This window comes from Trachypithecus francoisi, unplaced genomic scaffold, assembly GCF_009764315.1.
Source record: "Trachypithecus francoisi isolate TF-2019V2 unplaced genomic scaffold, Tfra_2.0 Lachesis_group13, whole genome shotgun sequence".
Lineage (NCBI taxonomy): Eukaryota > Metazoa > Chordata > Mammalia > Primates > Cercopithecidae > Trachypithecus > Trachypithecus francoisi.
The window spans coordinates 54,462,869-54,480,210 of record NW_022681458.1 but is presented as its reverse complement, the minus strand read 5'-3'; the positions used below and the strand labels follow the sequence as shown (position 1 = coordinate 54,480,210).

Genomic DNA, 17,342 nt, shown 5'->3' with positions numbered 1-17,342 from the left:
ATGATGTTGGCAATTTGATAGGGATTGTGTTGAATCTGTGGATTATTGTGGACAGTGTTATCATTTTAATTATATCAATTCTTCCAACCCATGAGCATGGGATGTTTTCCATTTGTTTGTCATCTATGATTTCTTTCATCAGTGCTTTGTAGTTTTCTTTGTAGAAATCTTTCACCTCCTTGCTTAAATGTATTTATAGGTATTTCATCTATTTGTTACTATTGTAAATGGGATTGAGTTCTTGATTTGGATCTCAGCCCAAATAATTACTTTTTAAAAATAGGAAGTTTCATGAGTTTGCATATTCTCCTCTCACGGGGACCATGCTAATCTTTCCTGTATCATTCTAATTTTAGTATATGTGCTGCTGAAGAGAGCACCAAATATTACTGATGTATAAAAATGCTACTGACTTTTATACATCAATATATAAGAGTTGTGAGATTTGTAGTTAGGTATCCTTTTATGATAGTGAATATCATCCTTTTTGTTTCCATGTTACAAATCCTTTGAGTATTTTCATTTGACTAGTCTAATGGTAACACATTTTCTTTGTAGTTATTTGTTTGAGAAGGACTTTAGTTTTGCTTCATTTTTGAAGTTTTGTTTGGTAAGATATGAAATCCTTGACTAGCATTTTTTATATGTAAAGAGACTAAAAATAGGCTCCTAATCTCATCTGCTTATAATTTCTGCTAAAATAACTGCTGTTAGTCTGATGGATTGCCTGCGAAGGGATTCATCACTTCTCTCTTACCCATCTTAGGATTTTTTTCCTTCATATTGACTTTGGATAGTCTGATGACTATATTCCTTCATGAAGTTTTTCTTGAAATGTACATCTAAGAGGTCTCTTAACTTCTTGTATCTGGTTGACTAAATCTCTCCCAAGACCAGGGAAATTTTCCTGAAATATTTTGTTAAATATATTTCTCATACTTTTTACTTTTTTGTCTTCTCCTTCTGCAATACCTGTAACTCATAGGTTTGGATGCTTTACAAAATCTCTTATTTCTCAAAAGATTTTTTCATTTTTTCATTTTTTAAATTTTTTATTTTTTTGTCTGATTAGTTTGATAGATCTGTCTACTAGCTCTGAAATTCTCTTTTCCACTGGTCTAGCCAGTTGTAAAAAGTGTCAGCTGTCTTTTCTTAATCCTTCAACAAATTTTTATTTCGTGAAGTTATATTGTTTTAAATGATATCTGTCTCTTCTTTTATACCCTAAATTGCTTTTCTGATTTAATTGTGTTGGCTTCAACTTTCACTTGGATCTCACTGTGCTTCTTAAAAATCAATATTTTGAATTCTTTATCTGGTATGTCAAATATTTCATTTTGGTTAGAATTCCTTGCTGGAGGGCTAGTGTGACCCTTTGGAGATGTAATCCTCTGGTTTTTCATACTTTCATAGTTGTTTCTCTGGTTCCTTCTATGAAAGGAAGCTACATCTCTTCCTTATTTGTTGAATTTGCTTTCATTTAGATGGGAATTTTCCTTTATATAGTATGTTGTATAGGGTCTTTTGGCTTTGTTTCTGGGTACTTTCAGCAGCAGAGTCTCTATAAGTTTCTTAGTTACAGATAGCCTTTTGTGGTGTTTTTTTTTTTGAAATGCTGATTCCAGTTGCAATGTATGGGACATGTGGTCAGGCTCACAGCCTCTAGTGGGGCTAGGGTGACAGAAGTCTCAGGAAGCTTATCTCATTCCCTAGTACTGTGCACTTGTGTCAGCAGATTTTCTACTGTATTGTGCCATTCAACCTCTAGGCCAGTAGGTGGTAGTTATAGGTAAGATTTGGCTGCAGCTAATGCAGATTGGTACATATATGATCATGTTTACTGAGAGAAACTCTCTCTTGCCTTAGGAAGAGGGCTAATTTTTCTCAGGTGAACACGGCTTTCCTACCTTCTCCTCCCTGGGATCTGAGGTGTCCTTTGCTCTTCTGATAAATTTCCATTTTCCTTCTTGAATTAAAGCTCACAGCCTTGATCTTTACATACTATTTTGCGATTTCCAAGTAGTTGAAACTTGCTAAAAGCCTCTAATCTATCATCTTGTTAAAAACAAATGAACAAGCAAATAAAAAACAATAAAAATATCCCAGATTTGTTATTTTCTGTTTTTTCAAATTCCCATTCTATCAGATGTGAGGTGATATCTCACTATTGTTTTCAGTTTCATTTCCTTGCTGATTAGCCATAGTGAGAATCTTTTCATATACATGTTGCCACTTGTATGTCTTCTCTGAAGAAATGTCTATTGATATACTTATTTTGTATATTTTTAATTGAGTTGTATGGTTTTCTTGTACATTTTGGATATTAACCACTTATGCAGTTTAGAAATATCTTCTCTCATTCTGTAGGTTACCTTTTCGCTTTATTGGTTGTTTCCTTTGCTGCACATAAACTTTTAGATTGACATATTCCAAATTGTCTATTTTTGTGTTTGTTGCTTGTGATTTTCATGTTACATCCAACTATTTGATGCCAATATAGTGTTATAAAGATTTGCCTTCATGTTTTCTTCTAGGAGTTTTGCGACTTTAGATCTTATGTCTTTAATCCACTTAGACTTGAATTCCATTTTCATTTTTGCATGTAGATATTCAACTTTACCAAATCTATTTATAGAAAAGACTATCCTTTCCCCACTGTGTATTCTCGGTATCTTTGTTGGAGATCATTTGACCATACATGTGTGGGTTTATTTCTGGGCTCTCTATTCTATGTGATTAGATTACATGTCTATCTTTATGCCAGTACTATACTCTTGATTACTATAGATTTTTCATATGTATTGAATTGCAGAAGTGTGGGGCTTTCCATGATTGTTCTTTCTCAAGATTGTTTTGGTTCTATGGGATTCTTTATGTTTCCATATTAAATTTAGTATTTTTTTTCTATTTCTGAAGAAAAAAAGTCATTGAGATTTTCATAGGGGTTGCATTGATATTGTACATTGCTTTATATAATAAGAATATTTTAGCAATATTAAGTCTTCCAAGCCACAAACACAGTATGTCTTTCCATTTATTTATGTCTTCTTTATTCTTTGAACAATGTTTTGTAATTTTCAATGTGCAAGCTTTTCACATCCCTGGATAAGTTTACTCTTAATTGCTTCTTTTTGGATGCTAATATAAATAGGACTACTTTTTAAATTTCCCTTTTAGATTTTTTTGTTGTTGTTTCAAGAAATACAACGGATATTTGTATGTTGATTTTGTATCCTGAAAGTTTACTGAATTTGTTCATTATTTCTAACAGGATTTTAAAAAGTCTTTAGAGTTTTCTATATATGAGATCATATCATCTGCAAACAGGGACTTAGGTTTGGGGGCACATATGCAGGTTTGTTATATGGGTAAGTTGCATGTTGCAGGGGTTGACGTACATGCAACTTACCCATATAACTATGCTAATAAGCATAGTCCTGATAGTTTTTTTTATTTTTAATCCTCTATCCTCAAATAGGCCCCAGTGTATATTATTCCCTTCTTTGTGTCCATATGTACCCAGTGTTTAGCTCCCATTTATAAATGAGAACGTGCTGTATTTGGTTGTCTGTTCCTACATTAATTCGCTTAGGAAAATGGCCTGCAGCTGCATCCATGTTGCTACAAACAAAAGGCATGATGGTATGCTTTTTTTTTTGATGGATAGTGTTCCATGCTGTATAGATACCATGTGTACCATATTTTCTTTACTGAATCACTGTTGGGCATCTAGGTTGATTCCATGTATTAGTTATTTAGAACAATGCTGCAATGAGCATACACCTGCATGTGTCTTTACGGCATAACAGTTTATTTACCTTTGGATATATATCCAATAATGCATTTTCTGGGTCAGATGGTAGTTCTGTATTAAGTTCTTTGAGAAGTCTTCAAAATGCTTCCCATAATGGCTGAAATAATTTAGCCTCTACCAAGCAGTACATAACCATTCCCTTTTCTCTTCAACCTTGCCAGCATATATAATTTTTGACTTTGTTATAGTAGCCATTCTGACTAGGTGAGATACTATCTCATTGTGGTTTTGATTTGCATTTCTCTAATGATTGGTGATGCTGAGCACTCATAATGCTTTTTGGCCACATGTGTCCTCTCTTGAGAAGTATCTGTTCATGTCCTTTTTTAAAGGGGCTGTTTTCTGCTTGTAAATTTGTTAAAGTTCCTTATAGATTCTGGATATTAGACCTTTGTCAGATGCATAGTTTGCAAAATATTTTCTCCCATTCTGTAAGTTGTCTGTTTACTCTGTTGATAGTTTATTTTGATGTGTGGAAACTCTTTAGTTTATTTAGATAACATTGGTCAACTTTCTTTCTTGTTGCAATTATGCTTCGTATCTTCATCATAAAATTTTTGCCAGGTTCTATGTTCAGAATGGTATTTCTTAGGTTATTCATATGGTTAGGCTCTGTGTCCCCACCCAAATCTCATCTTGAATTATAATCCCCATAATTCCCACATGTCAAGTGTGGTCCCTGGTGGAAGGTGATTGGATCATGGAGGCAGATTCCCCCATGCTGTTCTCATGATAGTGAGTGAGTTCGCACGGGATCTAATGGTTTCATAAACATTTGAGAATTCCTTCTACATGTGCAGTCTGTCTCTCTTTTTCACCTGTGCCATGTAAGATGTGCCTCTTCCCCTTCCACTCTGATTGTAAATTTCCTGAGGCCTTCCCAATCATGTGGAATGAGTCTATTAAACTGCCTTCCTTTATAAATTACCCAGTCTTGGGTATTTATTTATAGCAATGTAGGAACAAAACAATACACTTGTCTTCAAGGATTTTTATAGTTTTTTGTTTTAACTTTAAGTCTTTAATCTATCTTGAGTTAATTATCGTATATGGTATAAGGAAGGGGTCCAGTTTCAATCTTTTACATATGACTAGCCAATTGTCCCAGCACCATTTATTAAATAGGGAGTCCTTTCTCCGTTGCTTATTTTTGTTGGTGTGCAGCATTATTTCTAGGTTCTCTAGTCTATTCCATTGGTTTATGTGTTTGCTCTTGTACTAGTTCCATGCTGTTTCGGTTTCTGTATCCTTTTATTATAGTTTGAAATCAGGTAATGTGATGCTTTAGCTTTGTTCTTTTTGCTTAGAATTGCTTTGACCCTTCAGGGTCTTTTGTGGTTCTATATGCATTTTAGAGTTTTGTGAAAAACGTCATCAATATTGTTGTAGGTATAGCATTGAATCTGTACGTTGCTTTGGGAAGCATGGCCATTTTAATAATACTGAATCTTTTTATGTATGAGAATGAAATATGTTTCCATTTGTGTCATTCCTAATTTCTTTCAGCAGTGTTTTATAATTCTCATTATAGAGATTTTTCACGTCCCTGGTTAGGTCTATTTCCGGGGTGGGGGGTGCTTCTTAGCTTGGATATTGTTGGTGTATGCAAATGCTTCTCATTTTTGTACACTTGTATCCTGAACCTTTGCTGAATTTGTTTAAAAGATCTAGGAGCTTTGGGCAGAGACTATGGCATTTTCTACATATAAAATTATATCATCTGTGAAGAGAGATAGTTCAACTACCTCTCTTCCTATTTGGATGCATTTTACTTCTTTGTTTAGCCTGATTGCTCTGGCTGCAACTTCCGCTACTATGTTGAATAGGAGTGGTGAGAGTGAGCATTCTTCTCATTTCTCAAGGGGAATGCTTCCAGTTTTTGCCCATTCAGTATGATGTTGGCTGTGGGTTTGTCATAGATGCTTCTTATTTTGAGGTATATTCCTTTAATGCCTAGTTTGTTGAGGGTTCTTAACATGAAGCGATGTTGAATTGTATCAAAAGTTTTTCTGCATCTATTTAGATAATCATGTGGTTTTGTTTTCAGTTCTGTTTATGTGATTAATCACATTTATTGATTGGTATATGTGGAATCAACCTTGCATCCCAAGAATAAAGCCTACTTGATCATGGGGGATTACTTTTTGAATTACTGATGGAATCAGTTTGCTAGTATTTTGTTGAGAATTTTTCCATCTATGTTCATTAGGAATATTGACCTGAAGTTTTCTTTTTTCATTGTGCCTCTGCCAGGTTTTGGTATCAGAATGATCTTTTGGGAGAACCCACTCCCAATAGTTAATGTGGGTTCTTTTCTATTTCCTAGGCATCTCCGCTGGTTTGAGAAATAAAGGGAAAGAGTACAAGAGAGAGAAATTTAAAGCTGGGTGTCTGGGGGAGACATCACATGTCAGCAGGATCTGTGATGTTCCCCGAGCCGTAAAACCAGCAAGTTTTTATTAGTGATTTTCAAAAGGGAAGGGAGTGCACGAATAGGGTGTGGGTCACAGAGATCCCATGCTTCACAAGGTAATAAATTATCACAAAGCAAATGGAGGCAGTAAGAGATCACAGACCACTGGATGGGGCAAAATTAAAATAACTAATGAAGTTTCAGGCATGCATTGTCATTGATAACATCTTATCAGGAAACAGGGTTTGAGAGCAGACAACCTGTCTGACCAAAATTTATTAGGCAGGAATTTCCTCATCCTAATAAGCCTGGGAGCCCTGCAGGAGACTGGGGCTTATTTCATCCCTTCGGCTTCAACCATAAAAGGCGGCCGCCTTAAGGGGGCCATTCATAGACCTACCCTCAGGGAGAATTCTCTTTCTCAGGGATGTTCCTTGCTGAGAAGAAGAATTCAGCGATATTTCTCCTATTTGCTTTTGAAAACAAAAGAAATATAGCTCTGTTCCATCCCGGCTCACCGGCAGCCAGAAGTCTTATCTCTCTTGTTCCCTGAACATTGCTGTTATCCTGTTCTTTTTTCAAGATGCCCAGATTTCATATTGTTCAAGCACACATACTCTACAAACAATTTGTGCAGTTAACACAATCATCACAGGGTCCTGAGGCGACATATATCCTCCTCAGTTTAAGAAGAAGATGACGGGATTAAGAGATTAAAATAAAGACAGGCATAGGAAATCACAAGAGTATTGATGGGGGCAGTGGTCATTGTTCATGAAATCTTCACAATTTATGTTCAGAGATTTCAGTAAAGACAGGTATAAGAAATTATAAAAGTATTAATTTGGGGAACTAATAAATGTCCATGAAATCTTCACAATTTATGTTCTTCTACCATGGCTTCAGCCGGTCCATCCATTTGGGGTCCCTAACTTCCCGCAACAATGATCCTAGCCTCATAGAATGAGTTAGGGAGGAAATCCTTCTGCTCTAATTTTTAGAATAATTTCAATATAATTTATATCATATCTTCCTTATTATCTGGTAGAATTCAGCTGCAAATACATCTGGTCCAGATTTTCTCTGGTGGGTAAGCTATGATTACCAGTAAGTTATGATTGTGGGTAAGTTATGATTAAATTTCAGAACTTGTTATTTGTCATTTAGGTGTTTCAGTTTCTTCCTGTTTCAATCTTGGGAGGTTGCATGTTTCTAGGATTTTATCCATTTCTTCTAAGATTTCTAGTTTGTGTGCATAGAAGTGTTTGTAATAGTCTCTGAGGGTGTTTTCCTATTTCTGCTGGGTCAGTGGTAATGTTTCCTTTGCCATTTCTAATTATATCTATTTATATTTAGATTATATCAAAAAAACCTGAAGACTCCACCTGAAAAAAAATTGTAGATGTGATGAATGAATTCAGTAAAGTTGTAGGATACAAAATCAGTGTAAAAAAATTAATAATATTTCTATATTCTAATAACGATCTAGCCAACAAAGAAATCAAGAAAGCAATCCCATGTACAGTAGCTATGAAAAAGTAACAAAATACTTACGAATAATTTTAACCAAGGAAATGAAAGGCCTCTATAAGGGAAACCACAAAATACTGATGAAAGAAATTCAATATGACACAAACGAATGGAAAAAGATTTGATGCTCTTGTTTTAGAAGAATTAATATCAATAAAATGACCATATTGCCCAAAGCAATCTATAGATTTAATGCAATCTTTGTCAAAATACCAGCATCATTCTCAAAATCATAAAAAAGTCCTGAAATTCATATGGAATCATAGAAGAGCCTGAATCATCAAAGCAGTTTTAAACAAAAATAACTACACTGGAGGCATCACATTACCTGACTTCAAAATATGTGGCAAGGCTATCTAGCCAAAGCAGCATGATATTGGTATAAGAATAGACACACAGATCAATGGAGCAGAATAGAGAACTCGCAAATAAAGCCACACTTGAAGAGCCAACTGATTTTTGGAAAAGCTAAAAAGAACTTATACTGGGAAAAGGATACACTGTTCAGTAAATGGTTCTGGGAAAATTTGGATAGTCACATGCAGAAGAATGAAACTGGACCTTGTCTCTCACCATATGCAAAAATCAATTCAAATGAATTAAAGACATATAAATGTAAGACCTGAAATTATAAGAATAGTAGAAGAAAACAGGGAAAACTCTCCTGGACTTTGTTCTAGGTAAATATTTTATGATTAAGACCTCAAAAAGCACAGGCAACAAAAACAAAAACTGATACATGGGACTATATTAAACTAAAAAGCATATGGACCACAATCAATGGAGTGAAGAGACAACCTCTTGAAAGGAAGAAAATGTTTGCAAACTATTCATTCAACACAGGACTAATATCTATTGTCTACAAGGAACTCAAACAACTCAACAGGAAAAAAAAAATATATGTAATCCCATTATAAAGTTGGTGAGGGGAAGAATGCTGAATATAGGCCCCTGATGTCTTCCGGCTCAGAGTTGCTGGTGAAAAATCTACTTTTAGCCTGATGGAACTCCCTTTCATGCAACCTGTTTCTTCTCTCTGGCTGCCTTTAAAATTTTTTCTTCCATTTTGACCTTGGAGGATTTGATATCTGTCTGTCTTGAGGATGGTTATCTTGTACGGTATCTTGCGGGGATTCTCTAGATTTCCTAAATTTGAATATCAACCTCTCTAGTGAAGTTGGGGAAGTTTTCATGGACAATATCTTGAAATATGTTTTCAAAGTCCTTCTTTTTACAGGGCTGCCAATGAGTAGTATGCTTGGGGTCTTTACATAACCCGTATTTCCCAGAGGCTTCATTTATTCATTTTTATTTTTATTTTGTCTGAGTTGATTCAAAGAGCCAGTTTTTTGTGTGTGAGCTCTGAGATTTTTAGTCTTTGTCTATTTTGTTGTGAATACTTCTGATTAGATTATGAAATTTTTATAGGGAGTTTTTCAACTCAATCAGATCAGTTTGGTTCTTTCTTAAAATAAGTGTATTCCACTTCAGCTCTTATATTGTTTTATTGGGTTCCTTAGATTCCCTCGATTGGATTTCAACTTTCATCTAAATCTCAATGATCTTGATTCCTATTCATATTTCAAATTCTATGTCTGTCATTTCAGCCTGATTAAGAACCAGTGCTGAGGAACTAGTGCAGTTGCTTGCAAGTAAGAAGATACTCTGGCTTTTTTAGTTTCCTGAGTTCTTGTGTTGGTTCTTTCTCGTGTGTGGGCTGATGTTCCTTTAATCTTTGAGGCTGCTGTCCTTTTGGTAGGGATTTTGCTTTTATATTCTTTAATACCCTTGAGGGAATGACTGTCATATAAGGTGGGTTCAGTCAACTGGCTTCATTTCAAGAAGATTTCAGAGGATAAGGCTCAGCTGGATACCCATAAGCTGTGTGCTTTAACTTTGAGGGGTTGGTACCAGCCCAAAGCTTTGTTCTCTGGCCCATCTGGGTTAAGTACCTGCTGAGCTGGAGGGGTCAAGGTGTTTCCACTGCATGTCAACAGTACTGTAATGGGAGATGTCACCAAAAGTGCTTTGATGGGGTCAGGCAGTAGCATCCATATGCAGGTGTGCATTAGTGGTGGTGGTGACTTGGCAGGGTCCTCAAACATCAACTGGGTAGAGCACCAACTGAGGCCAGGTAGCAGCATCTATGAGTGCCAGTGCAAGAGTGGCAAGGGTGTTTGTGCCCATGCACTCACATATGACAGTGGCAGGTGTGGTGGGGTGCATGCTTGTGTGTACTAGTCAGGGAAGGGTGATGAGGTCTGCTTGTGCATGCCAACACAATGGTGTTGGGGGACTGTAGGAGAGTGTGCTCTGGCAGAACAGAAGGAACATTTTTTTTTTGAGATGACCTTTTTTCCCCTATTGACTTGCTGTTGAATAAAAGTGGCTAGAGTGGGCATCTTCATCTTAGAAGGGCAGTTCTTCATCTTAGAAGAAAGGCTTTCAGAATTAATCCTGAGTTTGATATTAGCTGTGGACTTTTTATATATGGCCTTTATTACATTGACCTAGTTTATTTCTCCTCCTAGTTTGTTGGATGTTTTTATCATTAAAGGGTATTAAATTATGTTAAATATTTTTTTAGCATCTATTTATATCATTATGTGATTTTTAAAAATTCTTCATTAATATGGTATATCATGTTGATTTTTGTATGTTGAACCATCTTTGCATCCCAAGGATAACTCTTACTTGATCAAGATGTGTGATCCTTTCAACATGCTCTTAAATTCAGTTTGATCTATTTTGTTGAGTATTTTTATGTCTTTTTTCATTAGAGATATTGACCTGTAATTTTCTTATAGTGGCTTTGATATCAGGATAATGCTTGCTCTATCAAATGAATTTGGATCTGTTTTATCCTCTTCAATTTTTTGAAAGGGTTTGGAAGAAAATAATTGGCATTAGTTTATTAAATATTTGTTAGAATTCACCAGTGAAGCTATCAGTTCTTGAGCTTCTCTTTGTTGGATATTTTTTATTACTGATTCTATGTAATTACTAGTTATAGATCTGTTCAGATTTTTATTTAGTCATTACTTAGTCTTGGTAGATTGTATATTTTTTTGTGTTTTTTTTTTTGTTTTTTTGAGACGGAGTCTCGCTCTGTCGCCCAGGCTGGAGTGCAGTGGCCAGATCTCAGCTCACTGCAAGCTCCGCCTCCCGGGTTTATGCTATTCTCCTGCCTCAGCCTCCCGAGTAGCTGGGACTACAGGCGCCCGCCACCACGCTCGGCTAGTTTTTTGTATTTTTTAGTAGAGATGGGGTTTCACTGTGTTAGCCAGGATGGTCTCGATCTCCTGACCTCGTGATCCGCCCGTCTCGGCCTCCCAAAGTGCTGGGATTACAGGCTTGAGCCACCACGCCCGGCCGATTGTATATTCTTTTTTTTTTTTTTTTTTTTTTTTTTTTTTTCTGAGACGGAGTCTCGCTCTGTCACCCAGGCTGGAGTGCAGTGGCCGATCTCAGCTCACTGCAAGCTCTGCCTCCCGGGTTTACGCCATTCTCCTGCCTCAGCCTCCCGAGTAGCTGGGACTATAGGCGCCCGCCACCTCGCCCGGCTAGTTTTTTGTATTTTTTAGTAGAGACGGGGTTTCACCATGTTAGCCAGGATGGTCTCGATCTCCTGACCTCGTGATCCGCCCGTCTCGGCCTCCCAAAGTGCTGGGATTACAGGCTTGAGCCACCGCGCCCGGCCTGTATATTTCTAAAAATTTATCTATCTTTTCTGTGTTATCTAATTTGTTAGAGAATAAGTATTCATGCTAGTCTCATAATTCTTTTTATTTCTGTAGAGTAAGTTGTGATGTCTATTATTTCTGAATTTATTCATTTAAGGCTTCTCTATTTTTCTTAGTTCAGCTAGAGCATTCTTAAATTTTTCATGTTTTTAAAATTTCAACTTTTGGTTTTATTATTTTTTCAATTTTCTTGTAGTCTCTATTTTACTTATATAAGTCTAGTCTTTATTTTCTTCCTTCTGCTAACTTCGTGTTTAGTTTTTTTTTTTTATTTAATTTACCATTTTATATATTTTTTCTTTTCTTCTTTTTTTCTTTTTGGAGACAGGGTCTCACTTTGTTGCCCAGACTGGAGTGCAGTGGCATGATCAAAGCTCACTAGAACCTAGAATTTGTGGACTCAAGTGATCTTGCCACTTCAATCTCCCAAGTAGCTGAGAATACAAGTGTGTACCACCACAGTTGGCTAATTTTGTTAATTTTTAGTAGAGAGAAGGTCTTGCTATGTTCCCCAGGCTGGTTCTTTTCTTAGGTAGGTGTTTATCGCTGTGACTTCTCTTTTAGTACTGCTTTTGCTGTATTCCATAAATGTTGGTATGTTGTGCTTTCATTTTTGTTTAGCTTTGAATAGCTTTGGTTACTCTGGGTCTTTTGATGTTACATATCATTTGATGTTACATACTATTTGATGTTACATACAAGATATTTTCTAAATTTTCTTTTGATTTCTTCTTTGACCCAATCATTATTCAAGAGTATGTTGGTTAATTTCTCCACTTTTTTTTTCAGTTTTCCTTCTGTTATTGATTTTCCTTACTACTTTTCCCAGCTCTGGTTATCATCCTTCTACTCTCTATCTCCATGAGCTCAATTGCTGTGATGTTTAGATCCAACAAATAGGTGAGAACATAGGACATTTGTCTTTCTGTGCCTGGCTATTTCACTTAACATAATAATCTTTCATTCCAATCATGTTTTCTTGCAAATGACAGGATCTAATTCTTTTCTTTTAGAGTACTATTTCCATTCATCTTTTGATGGACATTTACATTGCTTTCAAATCTTACCTATTGTGAACAGTGCTGCAACAAACATGGATGTGCAGGTATCTCTTTCATGTACTAATTTCCTTTCTTTTGGGTGGTAGCTCAATTTTTAGCTTTTTTGAGCAACCTTCAAACTCTTCTCAAGAATAGTTATACTAATTTATATTCCCATCAATAGAGTGCAAGAGTTCCCTTTTCTCCATATCCTTCCCAACATTTGTTATTATCTGACTTTTGCATATAAGCCATTTTAACTGCTGTGAGATGATATGTCATTGTGGTTTTGATTTATATTTCTCTTGTGATCAGTGATGTTGAGCATCATTTCATATGACTATTTGTCATGTATATGTCTTCATTTGAGAAATGCCTATTCACTTTTTTTGCCCCTTTTTGATGGGAATATTAGACTTTTACCTGTAGAGTTGTTTGTGCTTCTTTTGTATTCTGTTACTAGTCCCTCGTCAGATGGGTAGTTTGCAATTTTTTTTTCTCCCGGGTTGTCTCTTCACTTTCTTGATTGTTTCCTGTGCTGTCCAGAAGCTTTTTAACTTAGTGTGATCTCATTTTTCCATTTTTGCTTTGGTTCCCTGTGCTTGTGGGGTATTACTAAGGAAATTTTTGCCCAGACCAATGTGCTAGAGATTTTTCCCAATGTTTTCTTATAGTAGTTTTATAGTGTGAGGTTTTATATTTACATCTTTAATCCATTTTAATATGATTTTTCTATATGGTGAAAGAGTGGGATCAAGTTTAATTCTTCTATATACTGATGTCCGGTTTTCTCAGTACCATTTATTGAAGAGACTATCTTTTCTTCAGTGTATATTCTAGGCACCATTGTCAAAAATGAGTTCACTATAGCTGTGTGGATTTGTTTATGGGGTTTCCATTCTATTTCTTTTGTCTACGTGTCTGTTTTTTATATTATTTTTTGGTGTGTTTTTATTTTTTATGCTGATACCTATCTAACTGTTGTTATGTCAGTACCCTCCTATTCTGGTTGCTATAGCACTGTAGTACAATTTGAAGTCAGATAATGTGATTCATCCAGTTTTGTTCTTTTTGCTTAGAATACCTTTGGTTATTCTGGGTCTTTTGATGTTGCATATAAATTTTAGGATTTTTTTTTAAATTTCTGTGAAGAATGTTATTGGTATTTTGATAATGATTGTACTGAAACTGTAGATTACTTTAGGTAGTGTGGACATTTTGATTATATTGAATCTTCCAATCCATGACCATGGAATATCTTTTACCTTTTGGTTTTCACTTCAGTTTCTTTCATCAGTATTTTATAGTTTTCATCATAGAGATCTTTCACTTCTTTGGTTAGGTTAATCCTTATGTTTTTAATTTTATCTGTGGCTAATGTAAATGGGATTCCATATATATATGTGTGTGTGTATATATATATATATATTTTACCATTAGTATATAGAAATGCTATGATTTTTGTATGCTGATTTTGTATCCTGCAACTTTGCCGAATTGATCAATTCTAATAGTCTTCTCGTGAAGTTTTTAGGTTTTTTTAAATAAAAGATTATATTATCTGCAAACAAGGATAATTTGAATTCTTCCACTCCAGTTTGGATGCCCTTTTTTATTTCTCTTGTCTGATTACTCTAACTAGGACTCCCAGTACTATTTTGGATAACAGTGGTGAAAGTGGGTATTTTTGTCATGTTTCAGATGTCAGGGGAAAGGCTTTCAGTTTTCCCCCTTTCAATGTGATACTAGCTGGGGATCTATCATATATGACTTTTATTATGTTGAGATATGTTCCTTCTCCACCCAGTTTTTTGACAGTTTTTGTCATGAAGGGATGTTGAATTTTATCCAATGTTTTTTCAGCACCAATTGAAATGATCATATAGTTTTTGTCTTTCATTCTGTTGATGCGATGTATCATAGTGATTGATTTGTGTATGTTCCATCCCAGGGATAAGTCTTGTTTGAGCATGATAAATGATAATGACCTTCCTTCCTTGCATCCCAGGAATAAGTCTTGTTTGGTCATGATAAATGATCTTTTTAGCGTATTGTTGAAGTCAGTTTGCTTGTATTTTGTTGAGGCTTTTTGCGTAAATATTCAACAGAGCATTGACCAGCAGTTTTCTTTTTTTGAAGTGTGTTTGTAATGGTTTTGGTATAATACTGGATTCATAGAATGAATTTGGAAATATTCCCTCACCCAATGCACAGAAATGCTCTCTGCATAATGCCACCAATGTGGAAGAGTGAAGAATTGAGGTTATGGGAGGTGGATGATGTTGGAGGTTCAAGACTGTTTTTTTCTTCCCCTTCTGTGCCTCTTTCAGTGACATGAAGTTAAAATCAGATACAGTGAGTACTGAATTTTAGTGCTTGTGAAGGTGCTTTTCTTTTGTAGTTGTTAAATTGGTGTCCTTCTGAGTGGGACAATCAATGGAGACTTATATTCTGCCATCTTGCTCTGACTCCCACTCTTCTTCATTTTTGAGGGAAATTTTGTCAGACATACCATTCCAATTTGCCGGGTTTTTGTTTTGTTTTTTTCACTTTAGCACTTTAAATATATTATTTTCCATTCTGGCTTGCAAGATTTCAGCTAAATCTATTTTGTAAAGCATTGGTCAAGGGTATATCTTCTGGACCTTCCTGGCTGGGATAAGTAATTTTAAACAGACTAATCCACTGCACCATCCCAATCTCCCTAAGCCTTTAGATCCCTTCCCTACATTAACCAAGGGAGATCAGGCATTTCCCGTTCACTCACATGGGCCATCTTTTAATCCATATTTCAGCTAACCAAGCAAATAAACTATTAGAACCTTTTTTAACTCTCCAAGCTGCAACATTAAATGCAGAATCCCAACTTAGTGGGCCCAAATCAATAAGTTCAGCCCTATCCAACTCTATGTTCTTCCACCATCATCCCACACCCTTAATATCCATCCCGAAGCCTGTTCTCCACATTTCTTCTTATGTAAATTTGAAAACTCAAGCAGTGTAGTGCAGCTTCTCATGGGTCACATTCTGCACCTCACCTCTAGAGGTCCACCAGGACTTTAGTCTAGTTATAGGTCTAGAAGCAAACAGGGGTGTTGTGGGTGACTCCTGAGGAGAATCAACATTATCTTACCTGACAACTGTCTCAGGGGAGGCCATCACTGTTGCCTCAGGCAGCACAGGGTTTATCTCCTTAGACAAAGGTGGAAAGGCTGATGGCAGCACGGCTTGGAGAGGATGTTGCCTCTACTGGGGATGGGAAGCTGTTTGTTCTGGCAGAAATGGTTCGTTGGAGTTTAAAAAGTCAATGTCCCCAGGTTCATCAAAATCCTTTTACATGTCCCTGTTCCAAGTCGCAGGATCCCATTCTTTTCCAATCAGTGCCCTCACTTCAACAGTAGACACCTGGTGAGACTGTGCATACACCTTTCATTGCAGGTCAACCACTCACATGATAAGAGTTTATGTCTGCCTTTCCACAATTTCAGCTCTTTCTCTACAGGAGATAAGACTCACTCAGGGCAATCCTAGCAGATTTGAAGCTTGGTATCTGCTTCTGAAGCCAGGAGTTAGAATCACTGGTTCATCATTTTCTTTCATCACTTTGTCCAGTGAACTTAGGAGCAACCAACCAACTTCATTATGTTCCTTCATTCTCTACATATAGTCAAAGGTATTACATAGAGAGTCATTGAACTCCTTGCCTCTTACAAGCAGTGAATCCAATGAAAGACCTCCATCCTTAGTATTCTGTTCCTCTAGAATCACTCTTGGTACCAAAATCTGTATTAGGGTTCTCTAGAGGGACAGAACTAATAGGACAGATGTATATATAAAAAGAACTTTGGAGACCGGGTGTGGTGGCTCATGCCTCTAATCCCAGCACTTGGGGAGGCCAAGGCAGCTGGATCACCTGAGATCAGGAGTTCAAGACCAGCCTGGCCAACATGGTAAAACCCTGTCTCTACTAAAAATAAAAAATTATCCAGGTGTGGTGTTGGGTGCCTGTAATCCCAGCTTCTCGGGAGACTGAGGCAAGAGAATCACTTAAATCTGGGAAGTGGAGGTTGCAGTGAGCTAAAATTGTGTGACTGTACTCCAGTCTGGGCAACAGAGTGAGACTCCATCTAAAAAAAAAAAAAAAAGCAGGGGGAAGCTTACTAAGTAGTGTTAACTCACATAATCACAATGTCCCATAATAGGCCATCTACAAGCTAAGGAGCAAGGAAGCCAGTCTGAGTCCCAAAGCTGAAGGACTTGGCATCCAATGTTTGAGAGCAGGAATCATCCAGCATGGGAGAGAGATGTAGGCTGGGAGGCTGAGTCAGTTTAACCTTTTCACATTTTTTTTCTGCATGCTTTATATCCTGGCCACACTGGCAGCTGAATAGATGGTGCCCACCAAGATTAAGGGTGGGTCTGTGTTTCCCAGCCCATGACTCAAATGTTAATCTCCTTTGGCAGTGGCCTCACAGACATACCCAGGATCAATACTTTGCATCCTTCATTCCAGTCAAGTTGACACTCAGTATTAACCATCACAGTTCCCATTTCCTTATCTGCAAACTGATGATAATGGTGCCTACCTCACGGTCAGGGAATTAGGTTAGAATGGGAGAGCTCTGTAATTAATAATACTATACAGAAAATATATTCTTGTAAGACTGAATTACTATAAATGCATTATTTTCTTGAAATAAATTAGTACTTTGTAAATCATAAGCAAAAATATATTGCTTATACATGATGTGTGGAGAAAATAAATGTTGCCCAAAACTTTTTAAAAACAGAAATAATTTGAA

At 36.4% G+C, this 17,342-nt stretch overlaps 1 non-coding gene across 1 annotated transcript; it reads right to left on the bottom strand.

Annotated features, from left to right (window-relative positions):
• Nucleotides 1-273: 273 nt before the first annotated feature.
• LOC117095458 lies at nt 274-380 on the bottom strand. Its single transcript, XR_004441999.1, has one exon. It is a non-coding gene; the product is annotated as a U6 spliceosomal RNA (small nuclear RNA).
• Between the last annotated feature and the right edge of the window lie 16,962 nt (nt 381-17,342).